At 41.0% G+C, this 13,065-nt stretch overlaps 1 long non-coding RNA gene across 1 annotated transcript; it reads right to left on the bottom strand.

The window, feature by feature from the left end:
• Window positions 1-370: 370 nt before the first annotated feature.
• LOC116725983 (uncharacterized) lies at window positions 371-4,032 on the bottom strand. The gene is made up of 2 exons (XR_004340517.1): window positions 2,044-4,032; window positions 371-1,379 (listed from the first exon to the last, which is right to left on the bottom strand). It is a non-coding gene; the product is annotated as an uncharacterized LOC116725983 (long non-coding RNA).
• Between the last annotated feature and the right edge of the window lie 9,033 nt (window positions 4,033-13,065).

Here is a 13,065-nt window from a genome sequence, read left to right as displayed (position 1 = left end):
AGAAAAAAAATCTCACAATTGAGCCTAGGTCTGATCCAATGACATGTTTTTTTTTTTTTTTTTTAATGAGGTGGCTCTATGTCTTTGTTTGGGCACCAAATTCAAGTCCAGACCTGAGCTGCTGAATAAGATGCAAGTCCACAGCCAGGCACAACTCTGCATACACACCCACACACACACACACAAAACAAAACACAAAGGGTCCAGTGTCTGCCGGCACAGTGAATGGCTCTTTACTTCACGCCGCTCTTTAAAGAAACATGACCAACATCCGCGGCGCTTCTAACACTTGCTTTAATTAGCGCTAGCAAAGGACAGTTTTTAACGCAGCGTTTGTCGTCCTCTGTGTCGAAGGCAAAGCCTGAAACTCTTTTTTTTTTTTTTTTGCTTAGGGCCGTAAGCATTAAGATATTTTTTCTGTTTCATTTTCACCAGTTCTGCTCGTCTTTTGCAGAAAACGCCACACCGTACATCACACGTATAGTTGCACTTGTCATATGGTGCGTATACATCCGAGAGCGGGCCAGGTGCTCACCGGTCTGAATGTTTCAGGGCGAGGACTGTCATTAAACTGTCCGCCTGCATCACCGGACTCAAACGTCACCCTGGTCGCTGCGCTTCTCGCTTGGCCCACACACCCGCACGCATGCATGCACGCATACACGCACGCGTGCATGCACGCAAACACGCACGCACGTGCACGGTTTCACCTGGCAATTGGCCAGGATTCAAATGCACGAGGCATACAGTCTGTCTCCTCACTTTCAAATCAAAACTGCTCCATGATTTTAAAGGTTGATGCCAGCCTCTGCTGATGTTCGTACATGTCAAGACTGCTGCCTATGGCTAAGCTTTTTGTTGTGTTATCTGACATAGTCCTGAAGTCACACTGTTGAAATTTTGCTTCAGTTATGTCCATCTGTTAATATATTTGTGTAGGAAATCTTTTACATGAAAAGGGAATCTTACGAAAAGATTTTTCAGTACAGTGCTACTCAAAGGTATTCATTCTTTGTACTTTGTCACAAATACAAACTTGAATTGAGTTTTATTGGAATTTTATTTGATAGGCCAACACAAAACGGTGCATAGTTGTGGAGTGTAAAAGAAATGAGACATGGTTTTGCTAAAGCAAATGATATTCATTACCCTTGCCATTGCGTTCTCATTTCCCTTCAGTGCTCCCTTTGGGCTTTCTTATATTGAACTGGATTTCTCCAGTAGCATTCTCAATAGACAAGGGTCCAGACCGTTTGTACGAAGCACAGCATAGAAACAAGGGACTGGTCAGTGATGGTGGAGGGTGTCTGGAATCAAATCCACAGCTTTTTTATTGCCAAATGACTCATCTTATGGAGGAGTTTCAGGAAGAGTCAGTGCTGAAAAAAAAAGTCAAAAGAAGAGGCTTTTACAGTTTGTCGTAGGCCACGTATCCCCTGCTGTGAAACTCAGTGTTGGCAGTATCGTGCTGTGGAAGCGGGCCTGAGTCGATAGAAAAATGGAAGTCTAAAGGGCAAAAGGTTCCCCTTCCAGCACAATAGTGACCATAAATCTACTGTGGAGTGCTGTAAGTCAAACCATGTTAAAGTTTGGCAATGGCCCAGTCAAAGTTTTAGCTTAATCAAATTGAGAAAAAATGCTAACAGATGCTTTTTATGCAGCCAGCCAGCTCTTGAGCTGTTTTACAAAGAAGAATTGCCAAACTTCTTCAAAACACTCTTCTGAAGACTTGCTGCTATAATCAGAAGTTTTAATAAGTGTTGACTCAGTTGGGGGCTAGAAATGAAAGCACACCAAACCTTTCCATTTTTATCTGTAAAACAATTTGAAAAGTAAAACCACATAATAATTTATTTTTTTTGCTTATTGCAGAATTATGAACTACTTTTTGTTGGCCTCTTTTGGCTCTTTGATCAAAGAGGGCAAATCCTTCAACAATGTCAAGACATTTGCATAAAAAGTACATTTTAAGGTTTAAATAAAGAATTAAAGACAGAATTGGGCTCCCACAACATAAAACAATAATGTGATGAGTTGATTTACCAGCCAGGCGGTTGAAGCGCTCTTATGACCTCTCATTCAGCCAGACTTCAGCTGAGTAGCTTGTGTCTGCCCAGAGCCCGTCCCTGGTCCTTTATGAGGTTCTGGTTTGTGATGAAAGGAAATTAGCATGCAGATTAGCAGACATACAGCTCTGTGGATCTAATACGTATAGCCAAAATGAAGAAGTAGACTGGAGTGGGTGGTAAGAGCCTCTCGTTCACCTCTGTGCCTATCCCCCCCACCACTCCCATTCCCGCTCCTCTTCAATGCCTAGTTCCACATGTCCTGTCCCAAATCTTAATGGGACGTCAGACGGACAGCTTCAGCTGAATCGAGCAGAAAGAGCAGCCTTTGAGCCCCCTCGTTTAAAAAAGCACCCTCCCCCCCCCCATCTCTTCCTTCCTTCACACTGCTAGCACCCACAAGCAGCTCCCCCCTTTCAGTTCTCTGGACTATTCACGGGATGCCAGACACTCTCTGCATAAATTATCCTCGTCTCCCTGGCGTCTCGTCAGCCTGGTCCTCAGGTGTGCCGTCTTTCCGGGATGCTGTCACCTCCGTTTTTTTTTTGTTTTTTTTTTTCACCACCTTCAAGCTGTATCCCAACAACTCAAAAAAAAACAAAAAAAAAACACTCTCACTACCTCTTCTGCATCAAGCTTTTGTTACTCGCTCACTTCCATCGCTTCTTCCCACTCCCCCGTCTCTCCCGGTTCACCTGCTTTACATTCGCCGCGTCACTTCAACCTTCTTTTCGCATACCGTTGGCGGTTTTCGATACCTAAACAAACCCTCTTCGTTTTCAGGCAGGATATTGTTTACATCTGTCTCGGCGTACGCTGACAGAGCCCCTCTAGGCCTCACAGATGTTGCAATAATACGGGGGGATTAGCAGGCTTAACACTCCGGCTTATTTAGCGAGTTTTCCCGATGGCTTGGCAGCCTCTGATTTTGACCTTTTGTTCCTTGTTTCATTTAGCTGAGATCTCTTTGATTTGGGATTTTTTTCTCTCTCCCTCTCTCTCTCTCTTTTACAAGCATTCTGATGTCGTTTTACACCGAAGTTGTGCTTCAGGCTATTTTAAGCTGCAAAATCTAAATTTGGGTTACCACAGAGATATAAACTTATCATATGTTGCATCTTTTTCCTTCTTAATCATACAGTGATCCCAATTTTGAAATCACCACCTTACAGAATTTGTTTTTTTCGTCTCTATCCTGGCTAAAACGACCGTCTTACGCTGTTGGCTTGCATGTTATTGGCGCCGTTGAACCTCCTTGTTCTCCTCCACTCCTCCCTCTAACTCAGCTCTAAAAGATAATTAGATGTTCCTCTCAGACTCAGCACCTCTGCCATGTCTGTCTGCGTCATGCCGCACGGTCGAGTCCGATTTTATGACCAGGCAAATCTGGCGTGTGCGTGGGCGTGTGCGTGTGTGTGTGTGTGTGTGTGTGGGAAGAGAGGGGTTTGGGGTCAATTTATTTTTGTCTGGATCCTAATCCCAAAGGTGATATTAGTCTGGTAGACGGTTGAACCAGCCCTCCCTCCCCGAAAGCACCCAGTTTTCTGCATACGAGTGCACGCCAGCGCTCGCAGCCACTGGGGTCAGGCAGGAAGCCCAGACAGGCTCTGCTTTGACCTTTAACCCCTGGCTGTCTGCTAGCTCCAGGGTCGCACACGGCATTGATAAAGACAGCTGATGGACGCACAAACAAATGTACGAGCACACCCCTCCTCCTGCCGTTAACTTTAACAGTTATATGTGTCTGGGGCGATGACACGCTCCAGGTTGTCAGACGCATGCGCAGAGCTGTTATGATATATATACTCAGAAATTGTGCGGTCCCATGTTTAAAAAATACATCAATCTGCTCATGCATTTGTGTAAGAAGTCCTCTCAGTGTCTGGAAAGAACGTTGAGATGATCTACAAAGTTTCTAGAATTATTCAATTGATCAATTTTTTTTCTCCCTCCATATTTTATGTATTTACAGATGCGGTCGGTGAAAGACCACCATGAGGATTAACAATGGGCCCTTTCTCAACATTGGGCCTTAAAACACAAGACAGCACACATACCTCCTTTAGCTAGCTGCACGGTTAGCCTGGTCCAGCTTCCCATCTACATGATAAGTTAGCTGCACCGTTCGGGGCAGATAATCCGCGTCTTTTCCTTAAGACATCAGGTATAAAGGAGCCGCTTCGAAAGGTGAGTTTAAACGTTGAATTTTTTCTGATGCTGTGTTGTTTTTTTTATCATCTTTTATTCTGCAGATTTGTCTGTGACTTGCAGTCTGCCATGTTTAAAATCGTGCAATAAGACTTTGCTAAAAAAATAAAACTTGCATTTCTATTTTTTTCCCCCTAAAAACAGCATTTTCAGATACAGCACCCTGCACTTTCAAAGGCTGATAGAGATAATTAAAAAGCCTGAAAACAATTTTTTTGCAGCAGCAGCAGCAGCACGATTGCACCCAAAAAAGAATGCTGCTATTTTCATTGAGGTTTAGAGATTTTATTTCACCTCTTTTACCAGTATCCTCACGGTTACAAGATCGACTTCGGCCCTCCTTCAGCCTTCTTTGTCACTGTTTCAGTTCTTTTAACATTTTCCATTATTCCCCTGACTCCAGTCGTGGCATGTTAACCCAGCTGGTTATTTTAATGTAGTTAATTCCTGCCTTACTTGGCACATTCTCTTCTCTCTCCCATTTTCAAGACTGGCATAAAATTACTCAGATCAAAACGATGAAAAAATATTTGGATTTTTAGAAACAATGCTTAAGTTAGGTCTATTTAGTGAGGATTGTCTGAAGAATATTGGTGCTTTGGATTTTGTAAAAGGAAAACAATTTGTTCATTTCTTTTTTAGGAAAAATATTTTCTCTTAAATTAAAGTTTGACTTTTTCTTTCTTGTTTTTAGTGTGAGATTATGCTACTGCAAAAAACTAATATTTCTTCCACATCATTAGCAATAGTTATAAAAGGGTGCTGTATAATATTTGTGATTGTGAGATGAATACATTTTTCTTGAACCACAGATTACTGTTATAATATTCTGAAATCTTAAATAAAACTGATACAAATGTGAAATAAAAAGCTGCTGCCTCCTTTGTTTGTTTTTTTTTCTTTTTTCTTTATTCTTCTAATGTTTCTTTGTATCCAGGAAATACATTTCCTGGAACGCACGTTCAAAATTTATTTTCATGTTCAGCTCCAATATTCTTCTTTCTGTTTGACAGAAAGTGATGTGCTAATGTTAAAGTAACAAGTTTTTCCCCCTTTTTTTTATATAACTTCGTTCTTCTGCTTTAGTTCATTGTGCTTTGAAGAAATTTGGCCTGGAAAACAATTTGTTTCTGGTGTTTTAAAATGATTAATTACCAGAATAATGTCTCATTTTAGAGAAAATCACCCTGTTTCAGCACATGAAGGTGTTAGAAATTATATTTCCTGATATTCCAGTAGAGTGGGACGTTTTGGGAGAACAGTCAGTCCCCAGTGGCCTTAATCTGCGGTGTCAATTATGCGTCTTTGTACGTGAGCAGCGGGGGCGTTAGAACGAGTTGCTGGAGCTGAAGGAAAGTTTGAACAAAGATGCACATTCATTACCACACACACACTCACACACAGATTCTGTTTTTTTTTTTGTGGGAACCACACCCCCTTTTGTTTTCCCCTCCCAACAGCCAGTGGAGGCGATGCCCCAGTGCCCCCCAGTGTGCTCCACTGCTTTGGCTGAAATGGACTCATCCAGCCCTCCCCTTCGCTATCCCCAACAACACTGTCCCCTCTCTCAGTCCAGCCCCCCCACTGGTCCCGACCTGAAATCGTAGCACCGGGCAAGCTATAGCCTCCATGGTCAAGCTGGCATAAAAAGCAGACCTGTATGAGTGCACTGTGGCCCCCGAAAGAAAGCAAGATTATCCCATTCTGTGTGTCCAGTCACCAGTGCAGTATTGACCACGGCGGGCCACCCAGGGAGCGTCCAGCCAGCCGTGAGATGGCCTGATATACATGCTTACTGGCCGTGCCAGATTCCCCCACTCTCACTGGACAGAAGCTCGGTTTGCTGGACGCTCCCTAACGTCGCAGAGTGACCAGCCACACACACACACACACCTTGCTATGAGCCCACACACACACGCACACCCCGGCTCCCCTTCTGTACAGTAAAAGACATTGCTATCAGGTCGTTTTCTGTGTCCTGTGAGGCGAGGCGGAGGTCAGAGGGAAGGTGGAAAACCTCTTTAATGGTGGGAATGATACCATAACACCTATAGATAGAGTTACGGATCATGTCACATAAACTCTGTATACTGTGTACCAGTCTGACAGCAGGGTTCGCTCCGTCCAGATGAGACAAGCGGAAAGCAGTAGCCTTTGTTGAAACATTTGTCTTTACATCACACCACTTTAAAGTCCATGTTAAGATAACTATAAATAAAATAAAATAAAACTAGTTGTTCTCTTTTATCATAAAACGAATCATTCCGATTGATTCAATCTAAAAGATTTTTCCACACAACCCCGGCATTATTTATTACCAGCCAGTCACAGTGTATTTGTGGTAAATCCTGCGGTTGTAAGAGCGGCCCATTATTGACCTGAATAAGCTCTCAGGGGCCTGTTAATTGTCTTGTAATTGCTCAACTGCTTGTTTGTACATGGAGGGCCTCTAATTACATCCTGGTCCGTTAACAACACAAAGGCCTCCAACAGCAGGATGAACAAGGCCGGCTGGTTGTATAACAAATAGGGACAGTTTAATGACACATGTGTATTCTGTCCTGTATGTAAAAAAAAAGAAAAAAAAGTGCCAAAATCTGATAATGAAACGAATCGCTATAAGTTACTGATTTAAATTTTCATGCCAAATTGTAACAAACTTATAATTAAAGGGAAATCAAATGAGAAACTTCTCATTTATAAAGTCTGCTAATAATATGTGGAAGGAAATGATAATAAATCTGTAATATTTGTTGATGCAGTAGTGAGTTGTGTCACTGTGTCTAATATGTTATTGGTTAATCTGCACAATGTGTCTTGGAGTTGATCTGCCTGCAGTTCTGCTGAGGAACCAAAGAAAAACAGGTTGTTCTGCAAGCACGTTTCAGCTTGTGATTGTTGGGTCTGGTGACTCTCATCGTCCTCTTGACAAAACTTCACAGATTCTCTATGGGGATTTTGTCAGGCCAGCGTGCCAGACAGCTGGATTCAACTCTGAATCAGGACACCTATAGATAGAGTGACGGACCGTGACCATGGTCATTAAAGTTTTGGTATGGGTGAGTCCTCCTGGAAAAAACAACAATATTCATCTCTATAAAGCAAATGGAAGTATTAAGTGCCAACGTTTGACTTCATCACCGACTATGGAAACTTGGACCACGAGCAACTTGAATTATGTTCTGCTGAATTCTTCCTCCAACATGCAAGACCTTGGTTTCCAAATGATATGCAAAACTAATTTCTTCCTAAGAGCAGACTTTTTTATCATGGAGCTGAAGTTCATCTCAGGTTCAGAAGTGACCTAACACAAAAAATGAGAGATGTGTCTCATGTTCTACATTTGTTTGCATCTGGTATTTTTTAAGCCACAGTCCAAGTAAAATTCCTGAATAGGCTCTGTTCACAGTCCTGCTAAGGCCGTGGTTTGTATTTTGCACACCACATTTTTTCCTTCCACTTAACTTTCCAGCTAATGCTTGAATACTTCTTTCGCGGTGACCGTGTTTGGCTTAAACTCCTCATGGATAGTGTCAGTGAAAGTCTGCTATACAGCAACATTTCCCATTATTTTATAATTCACAACATTGCCATACCATAATGCATCTATATTACAAAACAGCTTTATGTAACATTCAAATTTAAAAATGAAAAAAAAAAATAGTTAAATAACTTTAAGCTATAATCATTAAAATTACCAGAAGTAAATACTGAATATTTTACTATCTTGTTTTTATTTTAGAATATACAGTCATATTCAATGAATTAGAATATTATTGAATAGTTCATTTATTTCAGTAACTCAATTCACTGAGTGAAACACATTATGTAAATTAATTACACACTTATTGTTTTCAAGCCTTCAATTCTGTAAACTGTGATAATTCTCCACCTACAGCTGATCAAAACGCATCATTTAAGATTAGAATAATACTTCAGACCAATAAAAAAACATTTTGATACAGAAATGTGGGCTTAAAGAAAAGTAGGTATGATATCTGCTTAAAAGTTATTTTCAAAAGGTACTTTTAATCTGACAAACGAGCCTCATCGAGACGCCTATTCTCATTTTTTGAAAATGACCACAAATGATTTTCACTGAATTGCTATTTCATGACATTCAGATTCACTGATGTATGCTTTTGAACTAAAGCTGATCTAGTTTGCTGTCAAACTGAAAGAGAATGCTGCTATTAATTAATCTGCCATCCAGTTTATTTTATTAAAGCGACAGAAATGAAATATAAAGGATGTTGTAACTGTGAATGTTTCTGTGTGCATGCACAGGATTTGTTGTGTTGGGGGTTGGTCGGGATCAGAGGGGTAGGAGGTGGGGGGCGGGGGATTTGGGGGAGCTGCATTAAAAAGTCCGAGAACTTGGAGTCTAGTTTGTCATGCTAGCTGCAGTAATGCCATTGAATGTGGACACAGGGAGCAGAAGGTTCACAGGACCCTGGCTATTCTCATGCAAACTGCTCTTCTTCGGCTGTCCACCCACCACACTCCCACCCACCGTCCATGGACGTGTTTACTTATGGAAACACGCTCAGTGAGACAGCAGGACAGGATGTCCCAGTACTGTAAAAATACATAGAAAAAATGTTGGGGTTTTTTTTATAGTAGAAGATATAATGCAGAACACTACTAAGTTGTCTTTTACTTCTGAAAAGTCAAAACATAAGGTTTCAATGCAGTAAAAAAATCGAGAAGTACAAAGAAAAGAAAGACAGCTGTAGATTTTTTAAAAAAACAGTCTGCATTAACTTATTTTTTTCACACCCTGAATTGGCACTCTCAGGCAAAAAGAGGCAATGATTTGACCTTATTTACTGCCAGGTTGAAATGAATAATTACGCCACTGCACGTTTCAACAAAGAAAACAAACATCCAGCCACAGATTTCTATTCCGACACGCGTTCTTAAATCAGCACTTCGCCCTGTTTCTCCTTTTTGCTGCTTGCTGTGGCCTGCGCCTCCCATCTGATTCACCTGACCGAGAGACTGGAGGACGCCGCAGCTCATTGGGTGTTAAAATCTGTTTAAAATGCCAAGTGGTGAAAATGTCAGGTGCAGCACGAACACACGGCAACCTATACATTTACCCTCTTTAAATGCAAAAAGACCACATGCAAATGAAGACGTTAACCGCCTCCAGGCTTGAAAAAGTGAGAAAAGCTAGCAAGCACACACACACTGTTTTATGCGTGTGTGTGTGCATGTGTAGGTGCCGAGATTAATGTGCAGAGATTTATGCACACTATAGTTTCCAAAGCAAGGATAGAAGGAGTCTCCATTTGTATGTGTGTGTGACAGTGTGTGCCCTCCCTCTTGCACTTGGAGCTAGCGTTTGATTGAGTGAAGGCCAGTGCAGTCTGAACACTCCCTCTAATGGAAGAGAGGAGCCCAGCAGCTCAGTAATGCACTGACCTCAGAGCTTTTACAACGCTGCCAACCGATAAGTGGCAATATGCTGGATCTTATAAAATTAACAAGACCGAGAAGGTGGAGGAGAGAGGAGAGAGAGGGTCGCCGCGCGAGGGGTCCTGTAGCACTTGTAAATATCATCATGTATGCAGAGAAAGACTGTAGCTTATGGGTTTAGGGTCACAGAAGCACAATTAGGAATTTACTCATCTGTTTTGTGGGGATTTTTTTAGAGGTATTTTATAGGGAAACGTTTACAGGCTCCCTTTGTGTTTGATAAAACTCCCTCGGAGGCATTTTAATACCTCTGAATTTATGATAAGCTTCCTCTGAGGCTGCTGCTTGGGAGGCTGATGCAGAGCAGACCTTCAAAGTGCATGGCAACCAGCCAGCCTGGCTTCTGCAGGGCACCACAAGTAGTCGGAGCATCTTCGCATCCGAGTACATAGGTTTTACCGCAGATCAAATAACAGATGTGTCTTATTTCCTGCAAAAATTACCTTGTAAATGTAGCTGTAACTTCCTTGAAAGCCATGTGCCGGTAAGTTACTGGAGAGGGGTTTACAGCACAGTTACAGTGAAAAAATATGTACAGCAGCTGTGCTGTCGGTGGCAGCTCTTGCATGTAATGTGTCCTGGGTGAGCGCTCGTCTTTCCAAACCAGTGCACAGCTAAACACGTTTCAAAGCAAAATCATTTTAGGGAAAAAAAATATATATATTATGGAATTTATTAAAACATTAGGAACTAAAATACACTGGTCTGACATAAAGTTATCTTGAATCTAGATAAATATTAACAGATTCTCATAGTCACTATCTAAATTCCCCATTTCTACGTCAATGGCAATAAAACTTCATTTTAAAGCTCCTCTAATCACTGTTGAAAAATTAGGTCAGCATTTATACAGTCCATGTTGTAAATTTTCCACTGATAAAAAGCAGTAAACAAACCATCAATATAAATACATCATAATTAATAACTATTTAATCAAACAATGAACATTTTCCTCTGTACTACTATATTTGTCAGGTGTTCCGTCTTTTATGTAGTAAAATGTGGCATTTTGTCGGTATACTGAATTAATTACATTTCTCTTTTAAAAGTGACAACAAATTTGAGGTTTTGAGAGTTATATGTTGCATCAGAGGTCAAGTGCTCTTGAACCCCCAACCTCTGCCAGACTGGGGGCCCCAAGAAGCAGCTCATTTACTTACCTCAGCTTCTCTCTCTGGGTGGTCCCAATGCCAAGAAAGCAGAAAAATTTGTTTCTACTATGTTCACAAATAGAATAATAATTTCCATTTATTTATTTATTTAATTAATTTTTAGTAGAGTAATGCATTTCAGCTCTAAAAACATGGGGCCTAAGTAATTAAGGATTTGAAGTAGTCAGTCGTACGTATCCCAGACTCTTCGACAACTCGGAAAAATGGCAGTTTTATTTATCTTTCTTTGCTCATTTACCATAGTTGTTCCCTCTTTCCATATCGTCCTGGGCAAAAGACAAAGAACAAAACATACCACCCATAATCAAAAACTGCCTTGGAGAAGTGTAGATAATAATATTAATAAATAGCAGCAGTGGCGCTGTGTTTATTAACGGCAGCATTAGTGAGGATTTTGATTTGCACTGTATTGTCATTTAAAGTATCATTACAGTAAATGATTTATAGAGCTGCATTTTATGTTGTTACCTATACAAGGTCTGTTCACTTTACTAATAGTATATTTTATTGTTTATTTAACATGTAATTTATTATGAATAGTAACCATTTATTACAAAAATAATTATTAGAATTAGTGTTATTTCCAGAAGAAATTACAGCAAGGTACTAAGTCTCTACACACTCCAGTGTTTGGTGTGAGAAAGATCTCATCTTCTGTGCTTTGAATTGCCAGCAAATACATGCAGAAAAATGTTGCTGCAACAGTTACTATCTAAACGTTTAAGGATCAAACACACCTCCAAGAGAGGCTTTATTCATGCGTACCTCCCACAATAACCTCCTCACCCTTCTCACACCCTTCAAGCCTGAGTCTGGGTGATGTGTGTGGGGGTATGCGTGCGTGGGTGTGGGGGTGTGTGTGTGTGTGTGTGTTTATGTAAAAGATATTTCTTTTTCTGGTGAGCATTTTGTTCTGTGCATCTGTGTGTGTAAGCGCGAGCGGCTATTGTCTGCTCACACTCCAAAGGGGGCTTCAAAGTGAATCATTCATGCAAGATTTGAATACATGCAAATGGTCCTCTCGCCTCCGTTGGCACAGATCCAGGTTACCTATGGCAACGGCGCCTTCAAGAAACATCGTTTCAGGCCCCCATCCTCCTCCTGTACCTCCTCCTCGCTCTCGCAGGCACCCACCGTTCGACCACATCATCCAGCCAGTCGCATTGTTTCGATTGTTGCAAAGCCAGGCTGGTAGGTTGGCAGGGGTATCCCATGATTCACAGTCAAGGTCAAGAAGGCGGGGAAGATGGCGAGACTGAGGGGTAAGAAGGTATTTCCCCTCCATTCTGAGTTCTGGAGTTCAGGAGAGACGACATTCAACCACCAAAGAAGGTGTTTCGGTTGATAAAAATCAACAAAGCAGCAGACTGGGCATACACACACACACACACCCACCCCCCCCCCACACACACACACACACACACACAGTTCAATGCTCTCACAGCTGAAGCACACTGAGTGGTGAAGAAGAAAGGAAAAAAAGAAGAAAAAATTGAAGGTTTGTATCTGCTAATTGAGTGAAAACTGGAATTTAACAGCTAAGTTAATGTACATGTATATATATATGGTGCAGATTTTGAAGATCAATAAATATAGATCTGCAAAAAAAAAAGAACGTTGCTTTGTTTAAATATGGTAACTGGTGTGGTGCTACAACATGATTGCTAAGAAAAATTACAGTAAGCTGAACATATTTCTTTGTGATTCACAGTTAAGATTAAAGCTGCTTTAGTAACACAGACATAGTTTAAGTAATGCAGGAAACGTTAAATAAAATGTAATCAATGATGTGAGAGAAATAACTGTTTTCAATGGGCAGACATAAGGTCAAGTTCAGGCCATGCAAATGAGCTCGTTAATGGTACCGGGTTGCACGAGCGGATAGAGCTGCTCCCTCCCGCCATCTAGTGACAAAGGAGAAACCATGGAGATGGAAAACATTTCCAAGTACGTTTTAAATCTGAACGATTATCAAAAAATATATATTTTCTTATACAAGCTGAGGCCATATCTTAAGTGTCATAAAATTATAATAATTAGTAAAATGGAACATTGGGACAAAAGTAAATAAGTACTCTCTAAAAAGAAAAAAAAAAGTCGTCTGCTTTATGAAAGAAATTAAATCTTCCAACCGACTG

This window comes from Xiphophorus hellerii, chromosome 9 (genome assembly GCF_003331165.1).
Source record: "Xiphophorus hellerii strain 12219 chromosome 9, Xiphophorus_hellerii-4.1, whole genome shotgun sequence".
Classification (NCBI taxonomy): Eukaryota; Metazoa; Chordata; class Actinopteri; order Cyprinodontiformes; family Poeciliidae; genus Xiphophorus; species Xiphophorus hellerii.
The sequence above is the reverse complement of the archived record's forward strand: the minus strand, read 5'-3'. Positions and strand labels throughout refer to the sequence as shown.